Here is a 19,762-nt window from a genome sequence, read left to right as displayed (position 1 = left end):
GGTCCGGATTACACATATTTTGTTGCGGTTTCTGCAAAGTTGCCTGTTTATAGAGCCATTTTAAGCAATACAGTATTTTAGCTATTTGTCCGTGGAATCCAAAACCTCAGAGAAGATCAAAGAAGAAAAGCAATGTTGCGGATTCCGCGACAAATCTGATTTTTGCCTGTTGCGGAATCCGCTTACAATTCACAAAATGCACAGTTAATGTTAAAGTCGCAGAATCAATTTTAAGCTCATACAAAAAGTTTTTGAAGAAATTTGCGTTCAAAATTACAAACATATTTTTTCTATAAAGTAAAGTAGGTCGTACTCATTTAATTTGCAAGTTGAAAGTTTTTTGAATAAGTTTGCTGGTTATTGTGCAAGTAGCACAGAATGTTCCAACCATAGTCTTCAAAAAGTACAAAGTGTTTTTTTTTCAAATTAGTGTAGGTTTCTCAGCGAGGTGTGATAGAAAGATAATACAAAAAACTAAAATTTAGGGACATTCGAACAGCAGTAGGCTAAATGAACAGCAGTTTTTTGCAGAAAATTTTAAGAACAAATTTTCAATGTCAATCAAAACATGAGTACAAGGGCTACAATTAGATATATTGCTATAACCTGTAATATAAGAATTGCTACATAATAAAAAAGACTATTGTGTTAACTGTTTACATGAGACTCGAGTGGACCCTTTTCTATTCTAAATTCGTTCACACTTAGGAATAATAATTTTTCAATTTATTATTCAAATCAGGTTTCAACAGGTACAAGAACTTGAAAGTTTAAACATCGAATCAAAATATCTAATTTGTCAAACTCTGTACGGATTTTTTTTCTATCAGTTGTTTCAACATTGAAAAAATTCAAAGAGTTTCATAAGAAAAGTACTTTTTGATCGATGGAAATTATTAATTATCCACGACACCAGTCGAGGGGAAGGTGGCTATTGTTTTGGTTTTTAAAATGGATGGATCCTCCAATGCTCTGAAAATTAAAGTACTGCATGCAGGTGAAACTATTTTGATTTCTTCCTGTTAAACTAAATACTGATTCCTTGATATGAAAAATCAATAAAATGGAAAAGTCAGTCTACTGAAAAAAAAGAAGGATAAAAATTAGAAAAGGACTAAAGTCTAATAGCAGGTGCAGAGAAAACTGTTTAAGATGAGCCTGTGTGCATTTTTCAGGGACGCTAATTTCTTACGCTCAAAAAGACGGCTAAACTATTGTATTCTGTTACTTATCTCCGTCTCTAAAAGTTGAAACTATAATTTCCTTATCGTAATTTTCTTTTAGAGTCACTCACTGCTTAAAGTTGTACCTAAAACAGTTTTCTTAAAACCAATAATTTAATCGAAACCGACACCGAAAGCAATATCTCTTGAGTCAGGCACAAGGCCCTAACTGACAGCGGAAACTGGAAATTGTACTTCTTCCCATCTTCTCTCCACCAATTCCCAACAAAATATTGAAGGAGAGAAAAGTTTTAAGAGAATCCTCCCGAAATCTCCTCACATTGGTGAGAGTTATAAACAGATTAACAGTTGTGCATAATCTTTTCGTTTTTCTATTCACCAACCCTTTTAAATTTATCGATTTGTATAAATATCATTTTGAAGCTAGAAGCAGATCGACTATGATCTATGATAAAATTGAACCGAGACTTATAATTTAAACTACTAATTGAAACAAACTTATCTATCAATCGACCCATCGTTTCTTTTAGTAAAACTGGTGCAACCAGTGAGACCAGATTTTTTTTTATAGATTTGCAAAGTAAATTCAATTTTATCCACTATTATCAAAATCAAAGGGAACCATCGCAATTTTTAAGAACTGGGTCATTTCCTAATGATTGAAAGAAAATCCAATTTTTTTTCGAATCGTCCTATTCTTGCAAGTTGGTAATATGTTGTTCAAAATTAATAATCAGCCGGTAGCCGGTCACCGTTTTTATCACAAGAACTTTTGAACTACAGTCCATCTTCTAAGTGTATATTGAAGTTCTTGTCAGATGTAATGAACATCTTTCTTATCAAGAGTTAAGCTTTTGCCTTGTTTCTAGATTTTAATTTTTTCCGACTTCTAACTGATTATCCACAGTTTTACCCCAGTAATATAGAATGCAGAAATTCAAAACTTGAGTAAAAAAGACATTTATTACAAAGAGAAAATGTGTCAACTAATTGATTTTTTTGCTCTTTTATTATAGTTGAAAATTGCAATTTTAAACCGATCGTCAGTATTCACTTCAAAAATTGATATAGTGGCTAGCCCCACACCAGTATTTTAAAATTTTATAGCCAAGTAACAAAAACTGGCCTTATTGAATTAAATTTAAAAAAATAATTGCCATTTGAAGCCTAATTCTTCTGTTTGGGCCATCATTGAATCAGAGGACTTTTCTTTGCTCTTCTTCCAAAATGGTATTCTCCATTGTCGATGAAATCATTAAAATTGTATGGTCTCCAGTTTAATATGTACATCACGTCATTTGCAAAGTTTTTTGGAAGCCTGATAAAATCAACCCTTCAACATTTTTGCTCGATATGTTATGAACACAAATTGGCTTTCAAAAATCAGCATAACAATTTGCGACACTAACCTCCCCATCTTGTTTGTACAGACTGTGACGAATTAACAAAGGAAAACTTCTCTACCCCAATTGTCGCACACCAGTCTACACTTTGTCTTTTTTATTATTTGCATGCATACCCCTTTTTTTTCTTGTTCATGTGCTACACCGGTTTATAAAACTTTTTCCAAGTAGAAAATACGCAAAACAAACAATATTCTCTAAAATAGGGCTAATAAAACGTCACAATCTATCTTACTTTTTGTCATTCTGGTGAAACTGTGTACTACACAGATAATACCACCCAATTTGATACAAAAGTACATCAAGAAGGTTGGAAAAGGTCTAATTCCCTTCGGTTTTTTGCTAGTACTTTTCAACCATAAAGGTACCCTATTAAGCCTGTGGATGATTTACGCTCTATTTCATTTTTTCTAAAGAATTTTTTTTGCTTTTATAAAACCCTTTTGATTATATAAGGTTGCCTAAATTGTGCAAAGAAAAGCAACGTTGACAAATTGGTGCAAAATTTTTTATATATTTAGAAAAGAAATGTGACCTAGTATCAAACTGGATTTTTCTCAACGCAAACCCGGCGCCAGAACCGGTAAAAAGATCCAGGTCTTTGCATAAAAAGAAAATCAGAAATAGAAAGAGGCACAAAAAAACCAGCCTCTCTGTCCTTGGGAGGTTGCCAATGGGAGCAGGGAAGTTTCCCGATATAGCCGAACGGTTAATTGTACAGAAACATCGTGACTTGAACCTATCTCATGGTAACCCCAAAGTTCTTATGACCCAGAAAGTTATTGTTTGAAGTCAGAAATCAACAAGTGGATGCTTCAGGAGACCTTCGAAACAAAAAATATTGCCACGGTTGGGCAACCATCCTGTTTCTGGAATTTTTTTTAACGAGTTTTTTTCATTCATGCACAGAACAATTCCTTTAAGCTAAAGAAAGAAATATCTAAAAAAGAGAAATACAAGGGAGTACCTAATCAAATCATGAGATACATCTCTGCTTCTCCCATTCAGCGGAATTACAGGTTTTCCCTACAACGGCGATCAATCTTGGGACCGGCTGACAAAAGCATTAGAAATAAAGCTACTGAAAAACAAACGTGGATGAATGGCAATTATTCTTCTAGATTAGAAAAAGTGCGACTGAAAAACTAACAAAAAAGAAAAACAGAAGAAGAGCAGAGACAATTAGAGGCAGTAGCAAAAAAAAAGATAAAACTTCCAAGAGACTATAATGTGGCCTTCGAGCAGAAACTTATAAATTTATCCAACTAACATTTAAAAAGAATTTCAACTTTGTTTCTACAAGTTCACCTTAACTTTGCACATTTTAGAATGTTTTTGTACAATTGTAAGTTGAAGCAATGCCCATTTTGGGGATTGTTTTCAAAACTGCTCATCTGAAAATTGCTTACATAAGATTCGAGTTGACTTTTTTCCAAATTAAATTCTTTTACACTTTAAGATAAGAATGCCTTCCAAATTTTTAGTAGCTTTTCGAAATCTAATAGGATTTTTTTCTATCCGTTTTTTTACCCTTGAAAAAAGGCAAAAAGTTTCATAAAAATTTAACAAATGATCGAGGGAACTTGATATTTATCCACAATATCAGTCAGGTGGAGTATGCTTATTGTGTTGGCTTTGAAAGAAGATGAATTTCCCAATGCTTTGAATAATAAAGTATCTAAAAAAGGAGGACTTTTCATGAGATCCAACAGTTAAATTAATTAATAATTGATTTAGTAAAAATTCAAAAAAAGGCAAATGTCTATCTCAAAATAGGCAAATTTTTTAGATTCACTAAATACTCTAGTAAAAATAATTTTCTTAAGCTAATTAAAGCAATCCAAACCGACACCAAAAGCAACCACCCTTGAGTCGGACACACTACCCCAACTGACAGCGGAGATTCTTGGCGAGCAGCAGACAGTAACTTCTTCCCATTCTCTCTTCACTAAATCCCAGCAAAATGTTGTAGAAGAGAAAAGTCTTGAGTTATTATAAAAGAAATCCCTTCCAATGGTAAAAGTTAACAATAGATGAATAGCTGTGAAAAAACCTTAAACATTTCTATTTGATCATCTTTTTTCTTTTACCTGTTTATAAAAATATCGTTTCAGCTCTAGAACCAGATTGACTATGATTTATGGTATAATTCAATCGAGACATAACTTATGCTACTAATTAAAACCAAAAGATCTATGAATCTACTTATTGTTTCTTTTAGTAGAAACCATTCCGATGATTATTTGTGGTACGTGTTTTTGCGTTCATTAAACACAACCGAAAACAAATTTGCTTCACATGTTTCAAATGGTCGAAAACGTGATCACAAACCAAAAAAATTTTTTGGCTAAATTCTTACGCTCAAAAAGACGGCTAAACTATTGTATTCTGTTTCTTATCTCCGTCTCTAAAAACTAAAACTACAGTTTCCTTATAGTAAATTTCTTTTAGAGTCACTCACGGCTTAAAGTTGTACCTAAAACAGTTTTCTTAAAACCAATAACTTAATCGAAACCGACACCGAAAGCATTATCTCTTGAGTCAGGCACACGGCCCTAACTGACATCGGAAACTGGAAATTGTACTTCTTCCCATCTTCTCTCCACCAATTCCCAACAAAATATTGAAGGAGAGAAAAGTTTTAAGAGAATCCTCCCGAAATCTCCTCACATTGGTGAGAGTTATAAACAGATTAACAGTTGTGCATAATCTTTTCGTTTTTCTATTCACCAACCCTTTTAAATTTATCGATTTGTATAAATATCATTTTGAAGCTAGAAGCAGATCGACTATGATCTATGATAAAGTTTAACCGAGACTTAAAAATTGAATTACTACTTGAAACAAAAGTATCTATCAATCGACCCATCGTTTTTTTTAGTAAAACTGGTGCAACCAGTGAGACCAGATATTTTTTTACAGATTTGCATAGTAAATTCAATTTTATCCACTATTATCAAAATCCAAGGGAACCATCGCAATTTTTAAGAACTGTGTCATTTCCTAGCGATTGAAAGAAAATCCGAATTCTTTTCGAATCTTCCTATTCTTGCAAGTTGGTAATATGTTGTTCAAAATTATTAATCAGCCGGTCACCGTTTTTATTACAAGAACTTTTGAACTACAGTCCATCTTCTAAGTGTATATTGAAGTTCTTGTCAGATGTAATGAACATCTTTCTTATCAAGATTTAAGCTTTTGCCTTGTTTCTAGATTTTAATTTTTTCCGACTCCTAACTGATCATCCACAATTTTACCCCAGTAATATAGAATGCAAAATTCAAAACTTGAGTAAAAAAGACACTTATTACAAAGAGAAATTGTGTCAACTAATTGGTTTTCTTTGCTCGTTTTTTATAGTTGAAAATTGCAATTTTACACCGATCTTCAGTATTCACTTCAAAAATTGATATAGTGGCTAGCCCCACACCAGTATTTTAAAATTTTATAGCCAAGTAACAAAAACTGGCCTTATTGAATTAAATTAAAAAAATAATTGCCATTTGAAGCCTAATTCTTCTGTTTGGGCCAACATTGAATCAGAGGACTTTTCTTTGCTCTTCTTCCAAAATGGTATTCTCCATTGTCGATGAAATCATTAAAATTGTATGGTCTCCAGTTTAATATGTACATCACGTCATTTGCAAAGTTTTTTGGAAGCCTGATAAAATCAACCCTTCAACATTTTTGCTCGATATGTTATGAACACAAATTGGCTTTCAAAAATCAGCATAACAATTTGCGACACTAACCTCCCCATCTTGTTTGTACAGACTGTGACGAATTAACAAAGGAAAACTTCTCTACCCCAATTGTCGCACATCAGTCTACACATTGTCTTTTTTTATTATTTGCATGCATACCCCCTTTTTTTCCTTGTTCATGTGCTACACCGGTTTATAAAACTTTTTCCAATTTTTTAAAAATTTTTTTAGAAAAATGCCGAATAGAGGACAAACCCGAATCATCGCCAACATTTCATCACTGACCTTTGAGCACGAAGCCAGTAAGAAGCAACTGAAAAGATGGACAGAATTGTGAATAGGCCAGTCCCAAACACATTGGAAATCGGAATTTGCTGTTTCAGTCATTTTTACTACTGAGTAAATTCATTTTGCGCTTATTGAATTTATATAATTTTTTAAACTATTTGTTTTTGAAATCTCAGCAAGTTAAAGATAACCCAAGTAAATCACACAGTGGGACTCATAGGTTAAATTACTATGAAGCATAAGCAGCAATGATCTCTTTATAAAGTTGGGCGGCAGTTGTTTTTTGATTTTGTCCCATAAAACCATTTCTGAAGAGTACCGATACTTGATTTTCATGACTCCGTTCAATGAGTTTGTCAACTAAAATGAATTTGGCTACCTGAAACCTTGAGTTAATATTCCTACATAGTTTCTTCAATTTGTGTAACTTAGTTTAGTCAATTCATTTGCTCCCATCTCTTATTCAGTCCGGAATAAACAATTTACTTCAATCTGATATTCAAAACTATAAGGCCACAAGCAGTCTCATATGGAGGTCAGATTGGCAATGACCTACAAAAACTGAGAACACCCTAGAAGCACCTAACCATTAGTATGATAGGAGCAAGTTACAAAACTGTTAAGAAATTTTTGTTTCGCCAAATCAAAACTTCCAAGTATGTATTGTCTGAAAAATAATCGACAAAATCATACTGATTTGCTCCGACCTTCTTCGTTGTCAAAAGTAGCATACTAAATTTGCTTAAAACTACAAACAAAACTGAACACTTTTTGATTAACAGAAATCAACTTGATCGCTTCTCGTAGCAAGGCAGTACTGATGCGAAGTTGTGTGTGTGTGGTAAGAGCCCGTTTTGTAAAGAAAAAATAATAATCGGAACTTAAAAAAGAGTTTGGAAAGATATAATGCAAAAATTCTAAACATAACTTGTTGAAATCATAGAACTTGTTTCATTAACTGGGGGAAAACCAATGTTAAAAATGAAACAAGGATAACCGGTCAGACCATATTTACAGAAACTAATAATATTTTCATTAACTGGGGGAAAACCAATGTTAAAAATGAACCAAGGATAACCGGTCAGACCATATTTACAGAAACGAATAAAATTTTCAAATTAGTGTCGTTTTTTGTACTTATATGAGAATACTACTCTCTGCTTAATAAGTAACTGGTTTGTTTTATACAGACAATTTTCGACTTACTAACTGGCCTTTTCTGACGGGATTTTTTGTTTATCATCTGAAGTCTACTGATCTCATTAGCTCAAAGTTAACCATATCTTTAAATTTCGACCTGTTATGGTTTTTTGTGAAGTTGTTCGGGATTCAATCTGGTCAATTAGGCAAATTTGGGATTGCTAACCAGCAATATATTTCGTGCTATTGTGCGCGGCAAATCAAATTGTTTAAATTTTGAAAATAAAGCGGAAAATTTATTGTTTGGATGGCTTTTCTTAATCAATCAATAGTCGAATTTTTAACAAACGTTTTTCATACCAACTAAAGAGATTTTGTTGTCTGGTGCTCAAGTAAAATTCAGTAATGATTGTTTTCGTAGCATTATATAGGTAGGAGCATGACTGATTTGGTGAATCTTGGGTAACCAGCCAAATGTTGACTTCGATTAAATCGCATAAGCGACAAACGATTGCTTTCCAATTTTATTTGAGGCAAGTCATTTGCTCTTATTACTAAAACACGAGACGCTTTATACAACTCTTTGTAGTGTTCATTAATCTATGCGGGGATAAATTGAATAGGTAAATTGTGAAAATCTTCCCCTTGTCAATTTTTGAAGCATTGTTTTTACTGGCCAAAAATTGCAGTCGTATTAGTCAGGGCTTCGCCTTGAGATACTTCTAGTCTTGCTAATGAGTGTTGTCATTGGTAATTAATTTTTGTGGTAAAAATCGAATATAAGTAATACAATTACCCTGGTCTTGGAATATTTATGCTGGGTGTGATTTTTTTATTCAGTCATTTTTCACCGATAGAAATAATAATTTTCAACAAAAGTTTTTTTATTACCCATCGAAAATATCGACTTCCTGAGTTAAAATGTATAAAGATTTTTCACTCTAATTATTTTTTGTAAAGTTCTGGGTATCTGAAAATTACCAAATTTCAATGTTCTGGACTAAATTATGCGCGCTTTGAAGAGTTTATTCATAATGCTGAGAGCGTAACACGACTTATTTATGAGTGGAGAATTCTCCCACACAATAAAATCGTTCCATATTGAATTGAGGCTAGCTAATTGGTCGTATTAATTTCCTACGAATCAAAGTTTTACACTTCGATGTTATCCAAAATGTATAGGTTTTCATTTTTTTTCCACAAAAACTATTCTATATGAATTAAGGGACAGTCGGATTATTCAGGGCTTTGCCCTGATATACGAGCAGTCTTGTTATTTATACAAAATAATATCGGATGTTTCATTTATCAAGTTTTAGGAGGGCAACAGATAGATGTTAGAGGAGTCTAGAGACTATCTAGAAATGCTTTCAAGAACTTTATAATACAGCAAAAAACTTTTCAAAATTCAAACCTCCTTTTGACTATTAGAACTGGGGTTTTGTTCATTTTGATATGGTTTTCGTACACATGATTAAGTTATTTTTAAGAGTTTTGGTGGCTAATCCTCGGAATTTTCCTCAACATTTTCCAGAGCAACTTCAATAATACACATTATTGTCTCGAATTCATTTTGTTTATCTTATATCATCGCGTATAAAAAAAACTATTCTTACATAAGATGCTTGTTGAAGCCTCAAAGCCAAAATTATTGTAAAAATTTCATACAACGAACGTTACTCGATCGCTTTACTCTCGAAATTGAATTAAACTTCAAAAAATTTAAACCAAATTGTCGCAAAACTCGGACAATTTTTAAAAGTTGTTTGAAAGTCATTCGAATTGCGACTGCAAGGGCTTCAAAATGATATAAAGTTCAATTTAATTCAATAGTTATTCGTGGTAAGTATTTTGGGTGGAAAACGAAGAATTAAAACACTCGACTTCAAAGTTCTTCCCCATTTTCATTGGTTGGAACAATGAATTAAATTCTTATTTAAAGTGCATACTGACATTATAACTATGGCACGCATTATCAAACCGGAATAAAGATTTTTTCAAATTTTTAATTAGTTTAACAGAATTATTTGAATCATTTCCTATGGTTCATATGAATTAAAAGTTCCGACGTTAATTCAAGCATGTGGCGAAAAGGTAACGGATTTACCTATAAAAACAAAGATCAATGGGTCAAATCCGGCCAGAACCTGTTTTTGTTGTCTGCGCGTCCCAAAAATTTTGTCACGATTCTGTTTTTCTGCCTTTTTGTCGGCTTAATTACACCAGCACCAAATTTACCCAAGAATTAAAAGTTACCAGTGTATTCCGGTTTTGGGCTTATTCAGTTAGAAAAATTTATACATTTTTTTGCTACTTTGCGAGTTTTTTTCATGCTTTTCTATAAAATTTAATTCAGGAATCTTTGTCCTGTTTCACAATTTTTATAACTTGTTTTTTTTGCCAAAAACACTTTTTTTGAAGTTTCTTTTCAATTTTTGGTTTGTTTTTCATTTGATGGCAACCATAAAAACAAATTTTACTTTTGCAAGTAGTTCGCAGCTCGGCTTCGCCTCTGTGTTTAAATGACCTTCAAATCAGCGACTTCTTTTGACTTTGAACGTCAGAAAAATTTCAAATGTTTCTCATTAAACCTGTTGGTTTGGTGGTGGTATTGGTGTTGATGATGCAAATCGATTCATAAGAACTCAGTGTTAGGGTAATGGTAATATGATGGCTGGAAGACATACTTTTTTTTGTAGTTTTTATGTAAAACTGTCCAACTTTTTGCAAAACAGATCGGGCGTGTTAAATATGTGATGATTATATAATCGATGCAGTGAGTGTGGAGTGTCTTTTGGAACGGAAACTGTATGGTGATTATCATCATGATAGACTATGGAGAATGTTTTTGCAGAACAAATGAATCCTTGTCATTTTTATTTCCTTGCCACACATAAAGCTAAAACCTATCAAAATCTGGGACAAAATGAAGGTTTTTGAAGGTTTTAAATTTTACTGCAATGACCTTACTTCAAAAAGCCTTACAGATTTCGAAACATGCATATCACTGATTTTATTCAAATCATTGAACAAGAAGAATTGCTGACTAATTTGCTAAATACGCCCCATATTATCAGTTTTTTGTAGTTTCTGCGGAACCATTCGCCGATACCTGTTCGTTAACATCGAATGGCCAAATGACTGTCATGATTGACGGCCGGGCAAAAACTGATACAACTTTATCATAACAAAGGAGTTGATGTGTTAAAAATTGGATGTTTATTTCCCAACCTAGCAAACATATGTTTGCACCAACCTACACAAATTCTATCCATTTTGCAAGAGTGATAACGATTTGCATACAAAACACCAGAAGAAAACACTTGTGGACCTTCCGTTGAACTCATTATAACAAAAAATCAACAGGACCGTACATGACTTGCGACTTCAATCTGGATAGCCGAAACTCATAGTTAGACAAAACAGTACTCGTAATTTTCAGAATATGGTCATGTCTTGTTACCAAAAAACGAGACCAGATTGCGGAATAAAGACCTTTTTCACTTCTAGAAAACAAACAAAAACCAACTGTGTTATTGTGGATTGTTATTCTGATCATCGTAAAAAAGTTTTCCAAGCATTAGAGGCGCTACTATATTTTATGCTCCTGCCAAGAAGGCCGACGACTACCTTCGACAGAACAAGGTATTGAACAAGGTTACAAAAAAGGAGATGGATCACTTGATACGACATGTGGGAATGTGAGGGGTGGAAACTTCTCAAGACCATTGATAAGATCAAACAGCATGTCAGAATAGACTGCTTTGAATAAATTTCAGTTTGTCCAAAACAAGCATTGTTTTTTGGCCACCTTCATTGGAGTTTTCTTGTGCCATGCCAGATGAGCAAAAACCAAAATTTTCAAATTTTTTTATGGAAATTTGGAAAACAAGGATGCTGGAAGAAAAGGTTTTGGAGACTATATGAAATTTAAGCACTCGAGACTGAAAACATCCTCAAAGAATGCAGATATTGAAGATCCAGCTAGAAAATGGATAATTAATTAAAGCGCTCCCTTAATTTTTATACGAATATCGGCTTGCAGTTTACTAAAACTTACCGTTTTGTTCAGTAATCTCCACAAAAAACCTTTGAAAAAGTCGTCCAGTCAGTCGTTGAAGCTATATCAGAAAAAGATAAAAATCCTCGATGAAGATTTGTAGCAGAAAATCAGAAACGGAAAGAGGCACAAAAAACCAGCCTCTATGTCTTTGGGAGGTTGCCAATGGGAGCAGGGAAGTTTCCCGAAGTAGCGGAACGGTTAATTGTACAGAAACATTGTCACTTGAACCTATCTCATGGTAACCCCAAAATTCTTATGACCCTGAACATTATTGTTTAAAGCCCGAAATCAAAAAAAATATTGCCACGTTGGGCAACAACTCTGCTTCTGGAATTTTTTTTAACGAGTTTTTTTTTCATTCACGCACAGAACAATTCCTTTAAGCTAAAGGAAAGAAATATCCAAAAGAGAGAAATACAAGGGAGTACTTAATCAAATCATGAGATACATCTCAGCTTCTCCCATTCAGCGGAATTACAGATTTTCCATACAACGGCGATCAAAACTGGGACTGGCTGACAAAAGCATTAGAAAGAAAGCAACTGAAAAACAAACGTGGATGAATGGCAACTATTCTTTCTACATTAGAAAAAGTGCGACTGAAAAACGAACAAAAAAGAAGAACAGAAGAAGAGCAGAGACATTTAGAGGCAGTAGAAAAAAAAAGATGAAACTTTCAAGAGACTATAATGTGGCCTTCGAGCAGAAACTTATAAACTTATCCAACTAGCATTTAAAAAGAATTTTGAACTTTGTTCTTACAGGTTCACCTTAACTTTGCACATTTTACAATGTTTTTGTACAATTGTAATCATGTTGAAGCAATGCCCATTTTGGGGACAGTTTTCAAAACTGCTCATCTGAAAAAGGAGGTGAGTTGTAGTATTGCAAATGCTACACTAGTACAAAAGGCTATTGTTTCAATTGCTTACATAAGATTCGATATGACTTTTTTCCAAATAAATTTTTTTTACACTTTAAGATAAGAATGCCTTCCAAATATTTAACATTTCGAAATCTAATAGGATTTTTTCTACCGTTTTTTTACCCTTGAAGAAAGGCAAAAAGTTTCATAAAAATTTAACAATTGATCGTGGGAACTTGATATTTATCCACAATATCAGTCAGGTGGAGTATGATTATTATGTTGGCTTTGAAAGAAGATGAACCTCTCAATGCTTTGAATAATAAAGTACCTAAAGCAGGAGGACATTTTATGAGATCCAACAGTTAAATTAAATCATAATTGATCAAAAAAAGGCAAATGTCTATCTCCTGATCAAAAATAGGATTTTTTTAGATTCACTCAATACTCTAGTAAAAATAATTTTCTTAAGGTAATTAAAGCACTCCAAACCGACACCTAAAGCAACCACCCTTTAGTCGGACACACTACCCCAACTGACAAAGGAGATTCATGGCGAGCAGCAGACAGTAACTTCTTTCCATTCTCTCTTCACTAAATCCCAGCAAAATGTTGTAGAAGAGAAAAGTCTTGAGTTATTATAAAAGAAATCCCTTCCAATGGTAAAAGTTAACAATAGATGAATAGCTGTGAAAAAACCTTAAACATTTCTATTTGATCATCTTTTTTCTTTTACCTGTTTATAAAAATATCGTTTCAGCTCTAGAACCAGATCGACTATGATTTATGGTATAATTCAATCGAGACATAACTTAAGCTACTAATTAAAACAAAAAGATCTATGAATCTACTTATTGTTTCTTTTAGTAGAAACCATTCCGATGATTATTTGTGGTACGTGTTTTTGCGTTGATTAAACACAACCGAATACAAATTTGCTTCACATGTTTCAAATGGTCGAAAACGTAATCACAAACCACAAAGATTTTTTGGCCAAAGCCAGAACTTTTACATTTTTGTTTTCGTATGCTACTACAAACATAAATGTACTGAAATGCAGTCAATTTTTGACTACTACATTTCTTCAAAGAGAAAATCTAGTAGCGGTATGCAAAAATTAATGCATTTTGTTATACTACTGCTTAAATGCAGCAAATGTTTCTGCAGAAATGGCATCTTTCTGAATTCAGTTTCTTTTGTGTTTTTTTTTGCTAAACCTATGAGTGCTTTTAAATAAAAGACCTTTGCTAAAAGTGTATTTGAATAACACAAAACTTTAAAACAAAGCTCGAAAATTTTGCTCATAAAAAAACGGTAGCCATACTTTTTATTCTCATGAAAAAAACTTCATCCTATAAACGTAACCATTTAAAACAGCTTGTCATCGATTTTTCATACTGTTTTTTGTATGTATTGAATTGTACAGAATTGGCAGCTAAAAATTGTATACGAAGTTTTCATGATAAGCTTTTTGTTCAAACCGGGTTTCTTAAGGTTTTAGTTGTTTTGAAAACAAAGGTCCCAGGGTTAGTCTCAAGCAACCTTTGTAGTCTGTTATTTCAAACAGAGGCAAAGCGGAGCTTCACACCATTTGCGACGCATCAAAAGTATCAGTACATGCTTTGACAACTAAAATGAGTTTGCCTACCTGAAACCTTGAGTAAACATTCCTACATAGTTTCTTCAATTTGTGTAACTTAGTTGAGTCAATTCATTTGCTCCCATCACTTATTCAGTCCGGAATAAAAAATTTACTTCAATCTGATATTCAAAACTATAAGGCCACAAGCAGTCTCATATGGAGGTCAGATTGGCAATGACCTACAAAAACTGAGAACACCCTAGAAGCACCTAACCATTTGTATGATAGGAGCAAGTTACAAAACTGTTGAGATTTTTGGTTTCACCAAATCAAAATTTCCAAGTATGTATTTGTCTGAAAAATAATCGACAAAATCATACTGATTTGCTCCGACTTTTTCGTTATCAAAAGAAGCATACTAAATTTGCTTAAAACTACAAACAAAACTGAACACTTTTTGATTAACAGAAATCAATTTGATCACTTCTCGTAGCCAGGCATAACTGATGCGAAGTTGTGTGTGTGTGTGTGGTAGGAGCCCGTTTTCTAAAGAAAAAAAATCGGAACTTAAAAAAGAGTTTGGAAAGATATAATGCAAAAATTCAATGCATAACTTGTTGAAATCATAGAACTTGTTTCATTAACTGGGGGAAAACCAATGTTAAAAATGAAACAAGGATAACCGGTTGCTGCGCAAATAGCTCAGAATGTTCCGCCCATATTTACAGAAACTACATAAAAAAGTTCTTCAAACGAATAGAATTTTCAAATAGTGTCATTTTTTGTACTTATATGAGAACACTACACGCTTGCTTAATCAGTACCTGGTTTTTTTATGCAGACAAATGTTGACTTACAAACTGGCCTTTTATGACTGGGTTTTTTGTATATCATCTGAAGTCTACTGATCACATTAGCTCAAAGTTCACCATATCTTTAAATTTTGACCTGTTATTGTTTTTGTGAAGTTGTTCGGGATTCAATCTGGTCAATTAGGCAAATTTGGGATTGTTAACCAGCAATATATTTCAAGCTATTGTGCGCGGCAAATCAAATTGTTTAATATTTGAAAATAAGCGGAAAACTTTTTGTTTATGGCTTTTTGTAATCAATCAACAGTCGAATTTTTAGCAAACGTTTTTGACGGAAAGTTTTCATACCAACTAAAGAAATATTGTTGTCTGGTGCTCAAGTAAAATTCAGTAATGATTTTTTTATAGCATTATTTTGATAGGAGCACGGCTGATCTGGTCAATCTTGGGTAACCAGCCGAATATTGACTTCGATTGACTCGCATAAGCGATAAACGATTGCTTTCCAATTTCATTTGAGGCATGTTCTTTGCTCTTTTTAATAAAACACGAGGCGCTTCATACAACTCTTTTTAGTGTTCATTATTGTATGCGGGGATAAATTGAATGGGAAAATTGTGAAAATCTTCACCATGTCAACTTTTGAAGCATGGTTTTTACTGGCCAAAAATTTCAGTTGAATTAGTCAGGGCTTCGCCTTGATATACTTCTAGTCTTGCTAATGAGTGTTGTCATTGGTAATTGATTTTTGTGGTAAAAATCGAATATAAGTAATACAATTAGCCTGGTCTTTTTTGAAATAAAATTTAATTGTTCCCACTTTCGAAGAAAACGGAATATTTATGCTGGGTGTTATTTTTTTATTCAGTCACTTTTCACCGATAGAAATAATAATTTTCAACAAAAGTTTTTTATTACCCATTGAAGATATCAACTTCCTGAGTTCAAATGTATAAAGATTTTTCACTCTAAATATTTTTTGTAAAGTTCTGGGCATCTGAAAATTACCAAATTTTCCATGTTCTGGACTAAATTATGCGCTCTTTAAAGAGTTTATTCATAATGCTGAGAGCGTAACACGGCTTAATTATGAGTGGAGAATTCTCCCACACAATAAAATCGTTCCATATTGAATTGAGGCTAGCTAATTGGTCGTATTAATTTCGTAAGAATCAAAGTTTTACACTTCGAAGTTATCCAAAATGTATAGGTTTCATTTTTTTTCCACAAAAACTATTCGATATGAATTAAGGGACAGTCAGATTATTCAGGGCTTTGCCCTGATATACGAGCAGTCTTGTTATTTATACAAAATAATATCGGATGTTTCATTTATCAAGTTTTAGGAGGGCAACAGATAGATGTTAGAGGAGTCTAGAGACTATCTAGAAATGCTTTCAAGAACTTTATAATACAGCAAAAAACTTTTCAAAATTCAAACCTCCTTTTGACTATTAGAACTGGGGTTTTGTTCATTTTGATATGGTTTTCGTACACATGATTAAGTTATTTTCAAGAGTTTTGGTGGCTATTCCTCGGAATTTTCCTCAACATTTTACAGAGCAACATCAAAAATACACATTTTTGTCTCAAATTCATTTTGTTTATCTTATATCATCGCGTATAAAAAAAACTGTTCTTACATAAGATGCTTGTTGAAGCCTCAAAGCCAAAATTGTTGTAAAAAAATTTCACACAACGAACGTTACTCGATCGCTTGCTTTACTCTCGAAATTGAATTAAACTTCAAAAAATTTAAACCAAATTGTCTCAAAAATCGGACAATTTTTAAAAGTTGTTTGAAAGCCATTCGAATTACGATTGCAAGTGCTTTAAAATGATATAAAGTTCAATTTAATCCAATAGTTATTCGTGGTAAGTGTTTTGGGTGGAAAACGAAAAATTAAAACACTCGACTTCAAAGTTCTTCCCCATTTTCATTGGTTGGAACAATGAATTAAATTAAATTCTTATTTAAAGTGCATACTGACATTATAACGCTGGCACGGAAAAAATATTTTTTTTTTCAAATTTTTAATTAGTTTAACAGAATTATTTGAATCATTTCCTATGGTTCATATGAATTAAAAGTTCCGACGTTAATTCAAGCATGTGGCGAAAAGGTGACGGATTTACCTATAAAAAACAAAAACCAATGGGTCAAATCCGGCCAGAACCTGTTTTTGTTGTCGGTGCGTCCCAAAAATTTTGTCACAATTCTGTTTTTCTGCCTTTTTGTCGGCTTAATTACCACAGCACCAAATTTACCCAAGAATTAAAAGTTACCAGTGTATTCCGGTTTTGGGCTTATTCAGTTTGAAAAATTTATACCTTTTTTTGCTACTTTGTGAGTTTTTTTCATGCTTTTCTATAAGATTTGATTCAGGAATCTTTGTCCTGTTTCACAATTTTTATAACTTGTTTTTTTTGCAGCTTCTTTTCAATTTTTGGTTTGTTTTTAATTTGATGGCAACCATAAAAACAAATTTTACTTTTTTTACTTTTGCAAGTAATTCGCAGCTCCGCTTCGCCTCTGTGTTTAAATGACCTTCAAATCAGCTACTTCTTTTGATTTTGAACGTCAGAAAATTTTCAAATGTTTCTCATTAAACCTGTTGGTGATGCAAATCGATTCGTAAGAACTCAGTGTTAGGGTAATGGTAAGATGATGGCTGGAAGACATACTTTTTTGTAGTTTTTATGTAAGACTGTCCAACTTTTTGCAAAACAGATCGGGCGTGTTAAATATGTGATGATTATATAATCGATGCGGTGAGTGTGGAGTGTCTTTTGGAACGGAAACTGTATGGTGATTATCATAATGATAAGACTATGGAGGGTGTTTTTGCAGAGCAAATGAATCCTTGTCATTTTTAATTCCTTTTCACACATAAAGCTAAAACCTATCAAAATTTGGGACAAAATGAAGGTTTTTGAAAGAAAAAATTATAAGAAAATAATCTAAATCACTGCATCCTATAATAGTTTTACTGCAATGACCTTACTTTAAAAAGCCTTACAGATTTCGAAACATGCATATCACTGATTTTATTCAAATCATTGAAAAAGAAGAATTGCTGAGTAATTTGCTAAATACCCCTCATATTATCAGTTTTTTGTAGTTTCTGCGGAACCATTCGCCGATACCTGTTCGTTAACATCGAATGGCCAAATGACTGTCATGATTGACGGCCGGGCAAAAACTGATACAACTTTATCATAACAAAGGAGTTGATGTGTTAAAAATTGGATGTTTATTTCCCAACCTAGCAAACATATGTTTGCACCAACCTACACAAATTCTATCCATTTTGCAAGAGTGATAACGATTTGCATACAAAACACCAGAAGAAAACACTTGTGGACCTTCCGTTGAACTCATTATAACAAAAAATCAACAGGACCGTACATGACTTGCGACTTCAATCTGGATAGCCGAAACTCATAGTTAGACAAAACAGTACTCGTAATTTTCAGAATATGGTCATGTCTTGTTACCAAAAAACGAGACCAGATTGCGGAATAAAGACCTTTTTCACTTCTAGAAAACAAACAAAAACCAACTGTGTTATTGTGGATTGTTATTCTGATCATCGTAAAAAAGTTTTCCAAGCATTAGAGGCGCTACTATATTTTATGCTCCTGCCAAGAAGGCCGACGACTACCTTCGACAGAACAAGGTATTGAACAAGGTTACAAAAAAGGAGATGGATCACTTGATACGACATGTGGGAATGTGAGGGGTGGAAACTTCTCAAGACCATTGATAAGATCAAACAGCATGTCAGAATAGACTGCTTTGAATAAATTTCAGTTTGTCCAAAACAAGCATTGTTTTTGGCCACCTTCATTGGAGTTTACTTGTGCCATGCCAGATGAGCAAAAACCAAAATTTTCAAATTTTTTTATAGAAATTTGGAAAACAAGGATGCTGGAAGAAAAGGTTTTGGAGACTATATGAAATTTAAGCACTCGAGACTGAAAACATCCTCAAAGAATGCAGATATTGAAAATCCAGCTAGAAAATGGATAATTAATTAATGCGCTCCCTTAATTTTTACACGAATATCGGCTTGCAGTTTACTAAAGCTTACCGTTTTGTTCAGTAATCTCCCCAAAAATCCTTTGAAAAAGTCGTCCAGTCAGTCGTTGAAGCTATATCAGAAAAAGATAAAAATCCTCGATGAAGATTTGTAGCAGAAACTATGAATTTACGGATTTTTCTTACGGACATTGGGGATAAACCAAAACAAAACAAAAACACGAAATAACAGAACGATAAAAAAAACTCAAATAAATAACTCACACTTGTTGAAATGATTGAGAACGACTGAGAACGTCTTGTATGAGAATCACTGAACTCATAATTGTTGATTGTTTTGTAATGCAGTGCGCAAAGCTGAGATTATTGAAGCTCTACCATAAATTTTGACGAGTCCTGTGATGTAATTAAAGGTGAAGAATTGGTGATGGACACAAACTTTTTGAATTAGTTTTTGCGGAAGAAAAATGTTTTGATTGTAGTCAACCAGATAAGAGAAGAGAGCCAATTGTGAAAAACTGCGTTCTCAAGGCAAAAAGATGCAAAAACTAATTTCTCCTCGAACTTAATGCAACTCACTTAAAAGGCACAATGAACGGAAAAGGCACAACCAAATAATGGATCGATCCAGACACAAGATTACCAAATACTTCAAGGATGAGAAGACTCACAAAACTAT

Source organism: Symsagittifera roscoffensis, chromosome 4 (assembly GCF_963678635.1).
Source record: "Symsagittifera roscoffensis chromosome 4, txSymRosc1.1, whole genome shotgun sequence".
NCBI lineage: Eukaryota > Metazoa > Xenacoelomorpha > Acoela > Convolutidae > Symsagittifera > Symsagittifera roscoffensis.
This window is presented reverse-complemented; position numbering follows the sequence as displayed.